The 19024-nt window shown below is 32.6% G+C and overlaps 1 protein-coding gene across 3 annotated transcripts in view; it reads right to left on the reverse strand.

Moving 5' to 3' along the window:
- LOC119079302 (zinc finger MIZ domain-containing protein 1) overlaps positions 1–19024 on the reverse strand; it is a 114400-nt gene that overhangs the window by 48503 nt on the left and 46873 nt on the right. For 2 of the 3 annotated variants that reach the window (XM_037187092.1, XM_037187089.1), the window contains exon 2: positions 17265–17639. The gene's annotated coding sequence lies outside the window, so the exon portion shown is untranslated. Of the gene's footprint in view, positions 1–17264; positions 17640–19024 lie in introns of those variants that run through there. The other variant, XM_037187090.1, reaches the window with a different exon arrangement.

Below are 19024 nucleotides of genomic sequence, written 5' to 3' on the forward strand. Positions count from 1 at the left end.
AAAAACTATAGTTTTGTATGGAAGGAGAGTATCAATGCGGAAGTGAGTAGCAATTTTTCTTGTTTTTTAAATATATTCACTTCGTCAATCAGTCACGAAGTTCGTTTAAATTTTTAATTCCAGTGGTCGTTTCAAAAATTGGTGAACCTAATAGAAAACAACGTCAGATACGCCTAGTCAGTAGCCTATAAATTATGTAGCTGTTGGGAGTAGCGCAATTTCTCAATGAAGTGACTATTTGCAACTGGGTGAGAATAGTCTAAATGACACTATTTGCACTTAGGATGGGTGGGAATCTACTAAAATCTCGACTAAAATGCACTCGGGATGGGTGCATATTAGGGTGTAGCGGTTTTACAAAATGTGTTAGTTCTGTTAAGGCTCAGCCGGAAATCCACTCAGCTGGTCCATCTGATCATTTTATGGAAGAATTTTTTTTTCAAACTTTGATTTTGTGCTGCCGCCAGATCGATTTTTGAAAATTTCGTCTTTTTCGGTCCACGTCACATATATCGATTTTTTACGGTGGGCTCGGTGTACATAAAAAGTTGAGTCAACATGGTAATCTAATCTCCAGGCTTCACAGATTATTTTATAAAAAAGATCAAGTCTAAAAAATATTTTTTGAGTTCATGACTGATCGTCAAAGTTCCCCGATGGTGATTTTGAGACTTTAATCTCGCCTCGAAATTTGATGAAAATGTGCAAAAATGTAAATTAAACTTTAAATATGCTAAATGGACCGCGGTGAGTCAAATACAACATCTGATTTGAATTGGGACACCTAAATTTAATATTTATCTGACAAAAAGTTGTGTTTTTGGTACATGGAATATTGGTGGCGAAAGTCGAATTACCTCAAATCAATAATTTTTTAGCTTAAAATGTATTCCCAGGTTCTGACAATGCGAAACCTTCAATTTTAAGCGTTTTCTAAGTTAATTTACGTACTGTTGACAAGTTCTAGAGCCAGTGGCTACGTCTCTTTACATTTTCAAATTTTGATGTATTTAATGTTGTAAATTAGCTTAGAAAACGCTTAAAATTGAAGGTTTCGCATTGTCAGAACCTGGGAATACATTAAAAGCTAAAAAATTATTGATTTGAGGTTATTCGACTTTCGCCATCAATATTCCATGTACCAAAAACACAACTTTTTGTCAGATAAATATCAAATTTAGGTGTCCCAAATCAAATCAGATGTTGTATTTGACTCACCGCGGTCCATTTAGCATATTTAAAGTTTAATTTACATTTTTGCACATTTTCATCAAATTTCGAGGCGAGATCAAACTCTCAAAATCACCATCGGGGAACTTTGACAATCAGTCATGAACTCAAAAAATATTTTTTAGACTTGATCTTTTTTATAAAATAATCTGTGAAGCCTGGAGATTAGATTACCATGTTGACTCAACTTTTTATGTACACTGAGCCCACCGTAAAAAATCGATATATGTGATGTGGACCGAAAACGACGAAATTTTCAAAAATCGATCTGGCGGCAGCACAAAATCAAAGTTTGAAATTTTTTTTCTTCCATAAAATGATCAGATGGACCAGCTGAGTGGATTTCCGGCTGAGCCTTAAAAGAACTAACACATTTTGTAAAAACCGCTACACCCTAGTGCATATGATCTATGAAATATTATTTTAACTCATACAGCCTTGCAATAGTTCATTTGTACAGACTTAGGCCTGTTCGGGCAAAAAAACCTAAAACTTTTGTAGAAGAAAGTATATAGAAATACACACCCACCGAACCACACAAGGCAGTTTCATTTCCTTATAATTCGCTAAAGGCGATAAAAATTGATGATTTTTAGCGAATTATACTGGAGCGACTGGCCTAATTATTGACAGTTTCGTTAGAAGCAACTTGAATTTTCCTTGTGCAAACTGGTCTATCAATTTGAAGTTTCGTTAGAAAAAACTTGAATCTTCCTTGTACACACTGGCCAATTGTGTGTAAATAGTGTATTTTACACTATTTGAACTCCACTTCAGTGGAAATAGTGTATATGAGGCTATTTGCACCCGGATACAAAAATTAAATAGTTTTTAAAACGTTCAATTCATTCGACATATTTGACGGTTGGGATAGTGTCTGACGTTTTCAAGGTCATGAACATGATGTATACTATGGGCTACCATTAAAGAATCTTTATGTCATCTTTGTCTAACTGTGAAAAAATTGAATTGGAATTTTAATGGCGGATCTGAGACTGTAAATGTGATCATGTAGGATTTAAGCAACGTTCAGCCACTGAAATATTTCCGTAGTGACGAGAAAAGCTGCGTTATATAGGTAGTGGCTGTCATTACGTGCCTCAAATTAGGCTTTTCATGTGAACTGTATTTTTCTATCCGTTCAAAATCTATCCATATCTATCAAGCGAATAAATGTAAACCGTGAACACCCTGTAGACTATCACTGACTATCACAAACCTATTATGTTCCAAATTCGTAAGTTATTTCGCGAAATAATTTCAATTTCTAATGTGTGTACACACACACGAGTCGCTCAAAGTCATACGAAAGTCAGCAATCAGAACTGTAGGTCTAGGTACAAGGTGGATGTCACATATGATTCTAATTTTAAAACTACAAACACTCTAACCGATTATATGCAAAAAAAATAAAATAAAATAAAAATAAATAATTTTACAAACAAAAACAAATATATATTTCTACTCGACTCGTATAAGCTCGTATATGGTGTTCTCTATTGTAAACAATCTAATGACATATTCTAATAAACATTGAAAAGAGAGACAAAAAAAACCTTACATAACACGCGAATACACAACATATTATACAGAAACGTTTGCATAGACAATTATTATATAATATTGTATATAACGCGTAGAAAAATCTATAAAAAAAGAGATATCCTTGACTAACATATATATCTCTGATTATTTAATGGAGTTAAGCATAACGTCGAACGTAATGAATACCTACGGTTCATCAAACAATTTGCAATTTATTTATTGTTTTAGATAAAATTAACTGACAGCTCAGGTAAGTCTGATGATGGAATTTAACGACATTAACAGCGAGAAAGACAAACTTGCCCATAGTTTTTTTCTGCGTTGATAATTGAACGACAAATAAATGGGAACAGTAGCGCAGAGATTGGTGTAGCTTGCTGGTTTCTTTTTTTTTAAATAATCCAACAAGCTATCACGTAAGTTCGAAGGTGTGGACGAGGCCCACCAAACAGGAAATCGTTTACACTTCCCAATTGTGTTGAGAATATGTCGATTTGGAACATTATCATGAGGTGTGTCTGTTTGAGACTATATTGACGGATCTGTGTAAACCGATGAATTGATTTTTTTTTAAATTTGATAGAATTCTTAAATAAACAATTTCTTCTTTCTAACATGTGCTTGTGATAGTTTCTTCATGCATGGATAATGGTCTGATGCAAAACATTTTTATTTTCCATGTAAGAAAGAATCGATTTTATTCAGACTTTATTCGTTTCGAAACAAATTTCTAAAGATAAAGTTCTTCAAGTTCCACCCCGAGACAAGAAAGAAAAGTACTGTCGTCAATTCTACAAAGATATTGTAACCGGGTGAAATTTCAACCCAGAGTAAAGAGTTACAATCCATAAATATTCGTACAAACAAATGAGAAATCCGCATTTGGAATGTCAGCATGTCCCTCGACTCTATATCTTCAGTAAATTGATCTTGGAATATTCTCGCTTGCATGGTGTTCAAAGAGGTAAGGCTAAGTTCAGGTCGAGCGATGTAAACGTTAGGTTGATAACGTCTTTGATAGGAAAAAAATATGTTCAGCCACTGATGAAGTATAAGATGAAGTAATTAGATCAAAAGAAGTAATAGATTCAATAACTATTTTTTGATACGTTTTTTGCCGTCTATAAAATATTATGAGGAAATTGTATCTACATCGACTTCGTGGTATACTATGTCCTAGATACATGCCACTGTTCGGGTCTCACTTGTCGGCCGCAGACCATCTTGGTCTTATTTATGGAAGTAGCACTCTCTATTTACTTTAGAAACGTTTCCCCTTGCGCATTGAAAATATAAAGCTAAATTTACAGCACCGAATGACCTTATAAACACATACACCACACAACCTAATCGTCTTTTTTTTTCTTGACATTTTATGTTTGTTTGTTTTCAATAATTTCAAAAAAGAAATACTAGGACGCTTATATATACCTCTACCTATGCTGAATAATATAATAAAATCATTTATTTCAACTTAATTTGGTCCAAGCAGACTCATAGCAGCAGAAAAGAAACTAGCTAGCTATTGATAATTTTCATTGTGACCTTGGAAATATGTTAATTGAGCAACTTTTTATTAAACATGATGGGATGACGACAATTTCTCATCATTTTATATATAAACTTTAAAGCATATACCATATACCGTACACTGTTTGTATACATTATCAACGTATGGCAATCTCGTATTAAGCGAAAAAAAAGTACAAATTCAGTGTATACATTAGATACGATTCTATATTGTTGAGCGTGGCGACACATTCGCGAAACGTTGTGGAGATGTGAATATGCGAATTGTGTTTTTTTTTTATCAGACCCACAACAACAGAAAATCGTGAGGTTTTGGATCATTCGTTACGATTTCGTAGGATTGATTCATAGTAGTCGTCATTACAGTGAAAATCCATTAAATATTTCACAGACGGCAAGCACCCCACCGAAACAATTTTCGAGTCTATTACTTCCTTTGATCTAAGTAATTTCAACAGATTGAAAGAAAAATCTTTTACTTCATTAGTGTTATCTTACATTTTGCTATAGAAGCCAGAGATCATCGTTTATTTTTGCAATCGTTGTCGCTAACAGATGACATAGCTGTCGTTGAGAGGTAGGTCTGAGGGGGTTCTCCTGATTTTTTTATATTTTCAACAGAGCCAAAATTACCTTTGAAAGTTTTTTTTTCGAATTCGATTCTTTTCTTGTTTATCTACCATCACTTAGTATTTATTTTGACCTCGAAACGCTAGATTTAAGTCAATGTAATGAGCAATGTACGTCTTCTTCTAAAGAACAAATCTAGTACTTCAAAGTTGAAAGTATAAGAAATATGCGTGTCGAGTTTGCATAAACAGAAAATTGCCTACCATGACTTTTTCAGCAGTACCACCAACTTTCCCCTACTTATGTTCAATCCATCATCCCTTCACTAACAAGTCGTTGTAAATCTATCACTTAAAATTTGGACATTTAAAATAAAAATCTCCGAAATTCTTGCGAGCCAATTAATTGATGCTGGCGATTTGTATTTTTTTTGATTTTCGCGTTATTTTTAAGCCGATTGATGTTCATATATAGCAACAATGACTGTAGTTGTACGCGACTGTTTCTTTCGAAATAATAACAAGACAAAAAAAATTAAATTAAATTTATTCATCGCATACAACTGTAAGACACGGAGAAGATTAAGAACCTCAATAATTCGAAGTCAATAATGAAATAAGTGTTGGGGCGGGTCGTTTTTGCGGCTGATTTGTATTTAAATGAGAGCTGAGTAGGTATGAAATTACATTTTATTGTTTGCTGTAAGTTCTTCTTTTTTTGTTCGGATATCTTCTGTACAAACACTAGATGTGTGTTTACAAACGAATCGGAAGGAATAAATACGCATTTTGGGGGCCAGACATAATAAATTATCATCGAGATTGTCTTTTCTTCCATAATATTGTCACAGCTCGGAGCCGAAACTTTGAAAAAGATCTTTAATTAGTTGACAATAGTCTTCGCGAATAATAATTAATGAAATGACGAAAAGTGAAGTGCAATTGTTGGTATGTTAAAAATGTTAATTTAGGAGACAGATAATTTGTTCATCTACCGTGGTAGACACAGACGAGGGAACAAAGTATAATTATGGAAGATCTACCTCAAAGAATAACTTGTCAAAATCGCTTCTGCAAACTTTTAAGCTTTTAAATAATGTTTGACAACACTAAGCTCAAATAAATTTGCTTTGACGGAATTTAAACTTTTGTTGCATAAAGCCAACATAGACAGTTTTCCCATGTATCGATCACTGTCAATGTTGTACAAGAAGCTGTTAGAAGGTTTGAACTAAAACAAAGACTCTGTAACTCAAAGAGAAACCCCGGAACCAAATTCCAAGAGATGATATTGTTGTTCGTTTGAGCAAAACATAACTTTTTGTCAAAATTTTTGAGTTCTAACGAAAGAAAATTGATTTTACTTGACACGGCAGCATAGTTCAGCGTTTTATTTTAGTTTGATGTCGAATCATTTGAGCATTAAATCAACAGCGACCTTCGTTACCGAAAAGATAACACTGGACATTGAAAATATGAATTGTCATTGTTATTGTTTTGTCAACGTAACCGACCGTAGTCTGTGGAGCACGCACAGAAAATGAACATTTCCTTATTATTTTCGGTTATCATTCAACGATTGTACGCAATATCTTGGCATTTCGTTATTGTTTTAACACTGGGGTCTAGTGCCCTTCGACTTCAATGTAATTTTATGATGGAAAAATCTTTCCAGAAGAAGTCGTTCAAAACGAAGAATCATCTCGTAAAGACAAGGTTTCATCGTTGTGAATATTTTTGCGTAATATCAATTGGAAATGTTTTTTTTTTCTTAATTTGTAAACCATAAAACAATTGAATAAAGGTACGAACGCCAATAAAATCCGAACTTTTTTTTTCTTCTTTTAATTATAAGAAGACGTTAAGAAATTATAATTGTGAAATAAAACAATTTTTTTTTCGTATTTACTTTTACACCAACTCTGAACAATAGAATTAACAGTTATCGTTTCTTTCTGCCATTTTTCCTAAGCTAAACGATCATCATACATGGAAGATGAAGCTTGAACGTACATACATTTCTATATACAATTCTCGTTCATGGTGTAACTTTCGATAAAAACGAAGATTCACCTGTACGGACTATTTTATACCCGCATATCAATTTTATAATTGACAAGTATACAATAGTGCTGTTGGATCGGTTTGTTATGGACGGTTTTTCGTTAACCGACTGTATAAAATCATAATTTCTTTTAACATCTCAATGGATCGGTTCCGATTGGTTAGCAAGTCTAACACGTCTAATTTTATGATCGAAATTTTTTTTCTTTTTAAATATTATTTTATTGGAGCAATATCCATCGAATACTTTGTGTCTAATTCGAACAGCGCGCGGGTATAAGTATGTTAAATAATTTCGTTGTTTCGTCTTCTTCTTTTTTCCATTCTTTTCTCAAGGAATATTCAACCGAAGCAAATAAATAATGAGACAAAGAAAGAAAATAACATATCAACTCTGTGAATAAAGAAGATCTTAAATGATGAGGTCAATTCATTTGAAGGAATTTAAACTAATTTTTTATATTTTTTTTTCTTCTTCTCTATAATGTCAGTTTATTCACATTACTTTGTTGTTTTTTTTTATTTATATATTTTCTTAGACTTGGATACATACACTCGTACATCATCCAATGTGTTATTCGGTGACGGTGGAACAGTTTGTTTTTTCCAATTCGCCTAACTTTATTACACATTTTCTAGCTAACATTGTTATATATCTCATTGTATTTACAACGTTTTTTAACATTTGGTTGAGTTTGATCTGAATTTATATTCACAGCAAAATAGTAAGAAGAAAAAAAAACTACGAAAAGACGAGTGCTCAGACACATCCAGAGTGTATGTATAAGGTGAATATTTGTATAAATAAGATTAATGTTATAATAAGAGAATATGTAATAAAAATTTAATTTTTTTAACGATAGCATCAGAGAACGTTTTTTTTTCGAATTTATAGAAAACAATTGTTTCCATAATGTAAGACATAGGAAAGGTGACCGACTTTGAAATTGTTATTTAGTTTGCATGAAATTTGATTTCTACATTTTAATGGCTGATGTTTAACGAAATAACAGGATATGATGGTATCGCTAATAAATCCTGTTTCCCCAGTAGAGAAGGCGATGGAACTTTGTAGAATTTCTTTGAGTATTTATCAGAAAAATGGTTGTAAAACGAACTTAACAAGATAAGACTTGGACCCAATGGTATTGATCGAATGGGACAAGACCTTAATGGAGGAACAAGCATATCATTAATTAGTTAAATGGTCCAGGAACAACCTCTTTTCTTTATTTTTCGTGATACGGCTCGCCATTTTCGAAAGATGTTGCTGCTACAAATAAAATGACATCGCACATGACCTCAGAACTCTGGAACAATAATTAGTTTTTAAATCGGCCCTATATCGGCTTGGTGATAAGAGTCTTAAAAACGGATATGATGAAACGATAGTAAACGTTTTTCCAAAGTCCAAGAGAATATAAGGCCGATTGAAAAACCGATTACTAAGATTACTGTACCGGAGTCCTAAGATGTGATGTGTCCCTCTCGATGGCACAGTGACCATTTACTAGTTGTAAAAAATTATTCTCAAGAACCATTCAAACAATACGCTGGTAAAAGAGCTTTAGAGTTTCTTCTACATTCATTCCTAGATTCGTATGGATTTTTTTACTTTTAACGTGTGAAGCTTAACCTATTGATGGTTTTTGATGAATTTTATAGTTTTTAAAAGGAATACACAAGGTAAAGTTGTTACCCTGTAGAGATAGACAGTCATCTGTTATCGACAGCAACGAAAGAAATAAGCAATGATAATCATTGCTTATTTCTTTCGTTGATGAGGTTGATGTGGTACTATATAGTAAAATCAATGATTAAACAAATGAAGTAAAAGATTTTGTATCACAACCCGAACGATAATGTGAACAACAGAAGTAACAGATTGAATGACCATTTCGGTGATAAGCTTATCGTTTCTGAAATATTACCAATTGAGATAATCGAACAATAAAATAATGAAGCGATAAAATAGACCAGTTTTATGAGCGGTGCCGAATTAGCAAAATAATTATGAAATCAAATAAGAGTGGCGTGTGGGTGATATGAGAGATGTCTGCACAAATTGTTATATAGATCTAATGTCGAATGAAATCCACTGAAAAAACACGAAAATCTGTAGGTCTGTTCCATAAGTCAATGTCGTAAGTTAACTGGCTACTTAATCCAATTAAATTTTCAAAGAAGCGAAACTAGTGCAAAATGTAATCAATTCCAGTGAAAATACTTCCGGAAACTAAAAATGAAAGGTGTGCAAATTTTTGTCAGCGCTTTGCTTGAAATGATTAACCGCGTACACACTTCGTTGAATGCATTTCCATACACTGCTAAAAAACTAACGCAACACTCGTGTGTGCGACATAAGTAATGTGTACTGTAAGTCTGTGTTGTTTTGGTTTTTGTGTGTGCAATTTTAACTGTTCAGATGTGCACGCAAGTGTAAACAAAATTAACATAAATGAATGAATAGAGTTATTAAAATCTGTCGATTTCCAATTGATTCAAAGTTTTTATCTTGTGAACAGATAGTTCTCTGATAAATATATAATAAACTTTGCGCGCTAAACATTTACAGATAATTATGCATTTGAGTCAGTAAAAGCGCAACCATGATAATGTTAAGTGCACAAATAATATCCCATTATACATATGGAACGTACAAGTATTTATAGACGTATATACACACATCGATCACATATTTACTATAATGTGAATGCTGGCGAAATGAAAATGTTATTAAATTTTAATATTATTGCGACAAATAATAATATGTATACGAAGTATGAGTATTTAAAAATAATAATATTTTCGTTTAATAGGCTAATGAAAAATCGACACTTCACTTATTATTGTACAGTACTTATATACATGCCACCTTTATAAGTGCAGAGTTGGCAAAAAATTGATTAGATATGTTGTTTTTTTGCAGCAAAAATTTTTACGATTTAATTTATCTTTTAAATTATATTCAAAGAAATTGTGTTTATTAAACGATTTTATTATCTAGTGTATTTCCGACAGTTGGATAAATAAATTGGATGAATTAATTGCAATGTTGTTAAATAGGGCAACAGTGTTGTATGAAAATGGAATCAGTGCTTAGTGATCGTTTTGATTGACAGCATCTATGTGACTACGTTGAAGACTGAAAAAACTGTGAGGCGTTTTGCTACTTTAAAATCTGATCTTTTTTTTGGATCTACGCAAGCAGCTGAGAACAGTAGATTCTGCACCGTATTGCAAAAACAAACTACTTCCAAAATAGTAAAAAATAATTAAATATAAAATTGAGACGCCATTAACGCAAATGTCATTCATTTTGATACAAGTGCGGAAAAGCACGTCAAATCATTTGGTTACCCTAAATTTTGACAGTAAAGAAAACTGTTCGAAAATATCTTGCTTATAGCAATTGCTACCAATATTACAATCTGTCATATATTAGTTGTCGATCGTAAAGGAACTCTGTTGTACTTGCAAATTTCATTCATTTCGATACATGTGCGGAAAAGTATGTCACCATTTCGATACAAGTGCGGAAAAGTATGTCAAATCATTGATGTTGCCCTACATTTTACCACTAGCGAAAACTGTTCGAAAATATGTCACTGATCAACATCGCTACCAAGATCTCAATCTGTCATATTGTAGTTGTCATTCGCAAAAAGAACTCTATTGTACTGGTAACGTATGTCTCGAATCTATTCATAGTAAATTGTAATATTCAACATATTGCAGGGTTATGACCTGATTTACTACTGATAGTTTCATTGAGTTACAGTTTCAAAATAACACAATGCATTGGGTAATGAAATTTGCATGGAAAATATTCGTAAAAGTTTTAGCTTGGTGAGACAGTAATAATAGCGCAAAGGGCTTTACTATGCGTCGATATTAGTAGAGTATTACTTTCATCTGTTATCGACGACGACAACAAAAAGAATCAATATGAGCTCAGACCAGTATTCTATTATATAGCAAAGTATACTGCAAAACTAACGTAGTAATAGCTTTTGATATCAAACACTAAGTAGTAGCAAAAGAAGTAACAGATCGGTTGAGAAAAGTGTTATTCGACATGTTTTCTGTGTTGGAAGGGGTTGTGGTTTGTAATTGATTCTACAAGAATTTCGTTGAACAAATGAAAATCTAGATTTTATTTTCTGAATGTTTTTGAATGTTGGTTAGGACACACTCGCAACAAGAACGAACCATGTCGAATTACACTTGCATCTCCTTGAATTCTAAATTTTTCTAGGGAATAAAGAAACATATTAATCAATTGTTTTCTCTAACCAGACAGTGCTACTTTCATTTGAACAAAGGGAAAATGAGATATAAAGCTGAAGTTTTTGGAATAGCGCACTACTGGAAACGTATGGACATCTTTACTGCCTTATTTTCAAGCATTTTTTCACGAATGTTACTCTAACGTTAAGGTTTTCATTGAATGTGAATTTCTGCTTCGACAAAAAATATGTTTGATACATTGATGGAAAGCCTCATGCTGAGAAATATTTCGCAAAATTTCACCAAATTGCTCTAAATTTGGTGAATATTTTATCGAAATTTGGTGAAATTTAGTGAAATATTTCTCAATGCTTTGCATGTGACGAAAAGATGTCACCCTAATTAAGCAAAAATGTTATCGAATTACAGTTAAAATGCTAATCGACGCAAAAATGCTTTCTAGATCCCATTCAACCAAAATTGCTAAATTAATAGTCGAATAAAAGTTAACAATCCATTTCCACATATCGCAATGCCATATCCCGTAATAGATATATTTCTCTGGGTCTAACCGACGCCGAATGGACGTATTTTGATCGCAATATAATTCCCAATATATACAGACGCATGTTGTCTGATGGTATTATTAAAGCGAGTAACAAGTTTCAATATGACACGATTATTTATAACCAATAATATTTTACTATTTAACCCCAAAAATACTCTTGAATTTTCATAGGTTTATAAATCAATTTTTGCGTTGGGTGCGTTTTTATTCTTCCTAGCAAAGCAGAGAGAAGAAGTGAAAAAAAAACTCGCATAAAAGGGAAAATCGATAAATTATTGTGTTTTATATACACCATCATCACGGTGGTGTTTTTATTTATGCTTTTCCACATGTACGTATTATTATATATACGACGACGACACAATAAAAACGCGTAGCTTTTACGAAAAACGCCACAGTTAATCATCATAAATACACTGCGAAAAGAGATTTTTTTTGCGGCACACTTTTCTGCGTATAATATGCGGGGAAAAATGGATTGAACTACATAAAAAAAAATGGTATAAATGGTAAATAGCATTGCATGTATAGGTCAAACTTGATTATATTAAAATACGGGAACAAGGTTCGGCTGGGATAGATATTAATTAAAATGTTTATTCGACGTACAAAATATGTCTCCCATTTTATGGGATAATTAACCCGATAATTTGATAATGGCAATGTTTTAGCAGAAGAGTTATGGATTTGAACGCGTCAATTAATAATAATAACGTTCGAATGGTGAGTACGTTGGATTTATTCGGTCGCCTTATGTAAGTGGCTCAATGAAAGTCTTCATTTATCTTAAACATTTATAAATAACACATAAATAAACCACAATATATCCCCATCTCTAATTTCTCTTTATGCAATCATCATCATCATATACACCTAACAACAACAACAAAAAAAGCAACCAACATCAAATATCAAAGAACAATCACTTAACATTGCTCAAACAAATCCGTAAAAATCAACCTTAATCATTATAAAACTCTCTACTTTACATAAAGTCATTCAAACCATTCGAAAAAGAAACACGACACGGTCGGGTCCCCCTTCTTTCTGAACAAGACAACAACAACAAAAAAATCGACTCCGGCCGTGTAGCCTCACACAGCACACACAAAAATTACAATAATAAAATAACTAACGATTTTGCTTCAATTTTCTACCATTTTGTGAACTGTATATGTGCATTTATTTATTTACTTATTTTAATTCGGTTTAAATTGATACGCTTTATTACACGGTGCCAGAGAGAGAGAGAGAGAGAGAGATACAGGGAAATCAGGAGAGGGAGATAGATTGAATGGAGACATGATACGATGAAGTGTGTTTAATTTTATTAATACCTTTTTGGTGTGAATAAAATTGTGAATTTTATAATTCGGATAATCGTTTCAATTCGATGACGAGTTATTCCGAGTGTTTTAATTTTCGTTCAAAAATTATCCGGAAAACTGAAAAACGTTACACGTTACGACCATAGGTATAGATAGACTGGATTTACGTAGAAAAATGTGTGAAGCCAAAATACACCGAATTATACGTACGTATTACGTATTACGTACGTCAAGTGTAGTGTGCACAATTTCAACATGCACATTTAAGCAGGCCTTATTATTCGCAATTTCAATTCTTAAATTCTTGAAATTTTTAAAAAAATGCTGAAATATTCTTGCAAAAGTTCTTCTTAAAATTCTTAAAAATTTACAAGTTATTTTAATTCTGAATAATAAGCCCTGCATTCACACGTCAATGTATGACGTATGGCAGGGCCTATTTTTGGTATTTTTTTTTGGAAAACTTTACCAAAATTTACCAATTTTTTGGAAAAGTTTACCAAAGCTTTTCTAGATTTACCAAATTTGCCAAAATTTACCAAATAAATTTTTGGTAAATTTTGGAAAATTTGGTAAATTTTACCAAAAAAAATTACCAAAAATAGGCCCTGACGTATGGTACCGTAAGGGACTGACTCACACTATCAAACAGCGACTTTTTTTAAAATCTAATTCCTAAAAATTCTAATACTAAATTCCTCAGATTTAATCATTTAAAAATGTACGAAATTGAAGGAACTTTTAGGAATTTTATGAAATTTAATTCCAAAAATAGGCCCAACTATTAAATATTTCGTATTTCACAATGGCATTACTTTGTTTATGAAATAATATTAGACACTGTCCAGGACCTATTCAAAGTTTATCAAAATTTACTAAAATTTACCGAAATCTACTGAAATTTACCGAATTCTTACTAAATTTATCAAAACATGGATTCGGTAAATTTCATCAATTTCGGTAAATAAATTTACCAATAATAGGCCCTGGTACTGCGAGTCTATGTCTATGTTTACAAGCCACCCTAAAATAACTGAAAGTTTCCACAACTGTCTTCGTCACCAGGGATCTCAGTTCTGTACACTTTCTGCACAAATGGAACATATCAAGGAGAAGATACAACGAAGAAGAAAATCCATAAAATATGTCTGGATGAATCACTGCATCACCAAACTGGTCGACCAATTAATTATTAAAATAAAAAATGAAATGTCTGGAATGGGTCCAAATAGAGACAGTTTGCATTATATATATATGCAACCATGACTGACGAGATGCTATTTTCCATATAAAATCGAGAACCAGTAGTCTAAACTCATCCTGTTGAGAGGGGGAAAAAAATCTACATCGTTTTTCTATCCATCTGAATAATGACAAAACCTTGAATTTATCGGTTAGTCAATGTTTATATTATAATCTACAATGTGGCAAAGCGATGCTCATCTACACAATCCAACCGAGTTAACAAGTCTTTTCTTTTCCTGTATTACTTTGTCTATATTATTAAGTGTATGATCGTTTGATGTTGAGATATATAGTCTGAATTCGAGTCAATTAATATTTATTTAATTCTTTTAACCCACAATGAATTACAGATTTTAATCACTCATCCATTTAAATATTTCAGCGGTGTTTGGTCGAGTCGCTTCACTGTATATATAGTATATATATCGTTCCGTGTATATATAAATATAAGAAAACAAAAACATTTTCAATGAAAAATCCCATATTAAGTAGAGTAGCGCATATAATCGAGCGGTTGTTGTTTTATAAACCCGACATTCGTTTGTTGGAAAACGAGAAAGAAGCGTAGAGCAGCAAATTGATGGCGTGCTATTATTACCACCCTAATTTATTTTTATTAAAATGTATAAATATAGAACCATGACTTACAACTACTTGAACACATTATCACTTCTTTCAACTTACATATTTTTATTCTCTTTTTTTGTTGTTGTTGTTGTTTTGTTTTCATTTTCTGAATAATATAAATTTTCTACGAATGATTTTCCGTGTGTGAACCGCTGCGTATATAATGTACGAGTATGAGTGTCAGCAAAATTTATATTATTGTGTTTGTACAGCTAGTTAAATTTGACACCCCATTTTTATAAAAATTGTTACCTAAAAAAAGAATCGTCGTCGTCGCCGTCGTCATTTGTTCATAATCTATTTGGATTTTTAGGTTGTTGCTTGAATCAGGGAGAGACGTTTTGGGTTAGGTTTTTATATTATATTTGACATATTATATGTCAACTCGCACCCCCCTGTCGTTGGCCACATATACACTTTCGCTTGTGAATTTACTTTTGAATGTATTGTGCCTATTTTTAAGGGTATATCATGGGTTTATAACCATACATATAGTTTTGTATGGTCGGTTGTGTATTAATTTATGATGATGTATTTAACGATATCATTGTCTCCAGTGTATTTGTGTTGATTTTTCGATGATTTATGTGTGAATTTTCTGTTTAGCAGAAGAATAAAGGTTCTTTGACATCGTATTAGAGGATCGGAACGAACTAAATTTTTGTTTACCAGCAACCAATACAAATGTATGGCTTTGCTTTTGTACGAACAATGAGCAAAAAGGGAAACATTTTTCTGCATATTTTGTATTCATACGGTAGGGTTCACACTGACCATAATGGTCATAAAATATTGATTTGTATGGCGACAAACACGATCCATTCCCCTAGTATGTCCCCTTGGTTCGTTCGAACTACTGTGCATACAACTCACACAAACAGAAAAGAGAAATTGGGAGCGAAGTTGGTAAGATTTTGTATCGGTTGTCCGCAGCAGTTAAATGGGTTTCACAAGGGTAATAATAAGGGCTTGGCTTCTCGAAATTTAACGATTCGAGGCGAAGTCGAGGGCAATGTCAGCGGGCAATGTAAGCCTTTTTCTCAGAGCTTTGCATTACTCTTCTAACGACAACTTTAGAAATTAAGAATTTCATTTTATCGTTTTAGAAAACACCTATTTCATCACTGTACAAATGTTACAAGGGCTGCAGCTTAATTCACCAGCTGGTCCACAAACACACAGACATTGTGTAGTACACTAGCTCAATAGTGTATTTGTTGTAGTAGTATACGTGATGTGTAAGTGATGTCGATGTAGCAAGGACGATGTATGTACATTGACTTTGTATTGCTTACTATGCGAATGTGTACGTTTGTTGATCAGCTGGTGAATTCATTTAAAGAAACTGCACAATGTGCACATCTCATAAACGAAAAGGTTGTCAAAAAACGACTGATATCGCCCGCGGTAATCAAATGTCCTTGGGTGAAAACTGTACATTTTCCACTTTGTTTTCCGGACAAAAATAATTCACGAAAAACGAGATAATAAAAAGAAAAAACGATTCTCTGTGCTGAACATGATCAACCTATTTTTCATTATCTCAAAAAGTGCGAAAAAGAAAATCATTTTCACGAAATATTCTTGCTGAAAGCACCGAAGAAACAATGAGAAAAGTATTATGTGCAAAGGTACAAAAAAAAGAGAAAAGTTGGAAGTGTATTTCATATACCCGTATACATCATCTTTCCAACAAACATAAGCAGAAACTACTACTCAAGAAGAGAAAATTAAATGTATCTTCGCTGGAGATGTGCAATCCAAATGAAAAATTCGCAAAATAATTTAAAGTTTTGCTAAGAAAAAAGAATGAACAGCGAAACGAAATAACGTGTTAATACGGTGTGGAGTTCGTACTAATAAATTGTTTTTTTATATTTATTCAGCGAACTTTTTATTTTAGTGTTGTGTCGTTACGGAACACATTTTCGTGGCCCATTCTTCCACCGAAAAACCGTTTAAACCGAAATTATTAAAATTGCTAGATTGTGATAGACATTAATCAATGTAATAAAAAATTTAAAAAAAAGAGTAAACAACAGTCGTGAATGTAAAGTCTATCGAACTCAAAGGTCATCGTTCCACAAAAAAAAATTGTATTCCGACGAAAAAAAAACTCCACGTTAAAGAAATTCATTTAAAATTTTGATATAATTTCACAACAATGAACGCGATTATAACAAGTTCTTTTCGAAACATAAGTTTTTTTTCCATTCGTTCGTTCGTTGTTTGTATTTGAGACTATGTTTCACTATTTGACTCTCAAGTCTTTTTTTTATTTTGTTTAATTGTTTGCACAAAAAAAAGATATTTTTTGGTTGTACTTACTCATGCTATAGCCAGCCTTTATTCTCCGTGAACATCGTCATTTTGGAATAATCTGCCACAAGATACTATTAATTTATCGATCTATCGATGCACAAAAAATCGATGCACAAATTTCGTAAACACACCACTCTCTCTTAACACTAACTGGGGCTTTCTTTATACTACACTGTTAGCCTGAATGTCACAATCAATTAGTAAGCACTACAATGTACGGCTTTGTTTTCGAAAACTTAATTTCCGTATTTTTATTATTTCTTTTCAGTCGATAAAAGGTTCCTCGTTTTTATTTTATTAATTTGGTTTTCTGTTCAAAGTCCGGTCACGAGTCACATTCTCAAGGTGTGTTGTGTATCCATTTCTTCATCAAAATAACACCTGCAAAACAACAAAATGGTAAAAATTAGAGACAATTGTATTAAGAATTTTCGTTTTCTTATCGAATTACACAAAACTGAAGAAAGTCAATAAAATTATGGTTTCTTTATAGGGGGTTGGAACATTTCTTTTTATTAACGAAATGAAAACTATAAAGCCGTGTCGGTTTAAAATTTACAGGCAGAGAAAAATACGAGGTTACAATTACAATCCCATTCTCTTTATTCATTCCACATGCACGGCCAATGTTACTGCATTTACATATGCATATTAACGTCTATATCCACATGTGGAATGAATAGCAACAATTGGATTGTATTCATCAAAAATGTGACTTCTTCATTCCCCCCCACTGTATTCAAACATAAGGTTTATTCCCAAGGTTTCAGGCTTTGAAAAGTAAATTCCGGATTTTCAAAGCTCGTCATGTTCCTTTGCATTTCCATATGTTTCTGCTACCGTAGGGACTATCACTGAGGCTAAAACTGGTAGACCTAAAGTAGAAATAAACATCGATATCCACATGTGTAATGAATAGAGACAATTGGATTGTAATCGTTAAATGTGTAACATCTTTATATTCTGCCGCTGTATTCAAACAAAATAGTTCGTAATAGTTAAGGTTTCAGGCTTTAGAAAGTAAATTCAATCGGCGTTTCAAGGCTCGTCATGTTGGATGCAGATGACAGGTTGGTTTGACGGTATCAGGGGCTATTCTTTGCATTTCCATATGTTTCTGTTACCACCAGACTATCCCCGAGACTACAAATATTAACTTAAGGTAGAAATATCAAATTGAACTTGAGATTCACGTGTTGTGAGTTAAGTCTCACGTAATTGACGTTACGGTAACAGAGGTTAGAATTGAATTTATGTTCTAAAACCTAATAATTGACTCGTTCCGAGGCTCATTTACAGTGTAATAGACAATAATGTTACACTGCAAATATTATGGTCACCTCAATTTAAACTAGTTTAAGGTAAACATGGCCGATACGCGAATACTTATACTTTGTTGGCAATCATTTTGTTTATATGAAAAAAAAAGTGAATTATAATTCTTTAAACATTCATAAAAACGTCTAGACGAACGCATTTTAAAATTATTTTTTTTTGCGATGTCGTGCACGTAATACACAAATACTGACGTATACACCGAATGAACGAAAATAATATTTTAAAAAAAATCGCCATATAAATTAGCGGCACAACGCTAATTGTAATTTAAATTTGACGATATTTGAGTGTAATTGATAAGTTTGCATATGTTCATCTCGAGATATAATATATAGTAAACAAGCAGCTAAATACGGTAGTTGGTTACAGGGAATCGAATTTCGATTCGAATTTAATTTATCTTCTTGACGAGAGTAGAAACAAAACGG

Source organism: Bradysia coprophila, unplaced genomic scaffold (genome assembly GCF_014529535.1).
Source record: "Bradysia coprophila strain Holo2 unplaced genomic scaffold, BU_Bcop_v1 contig_324, whole genome shotgun sequence".
Lineage (NCBI taxonomy): Eukaryota > Metazoa > Arthropoda > Insecta > Diptera > Sciaridae > Bradysia > Bradysia coprophila.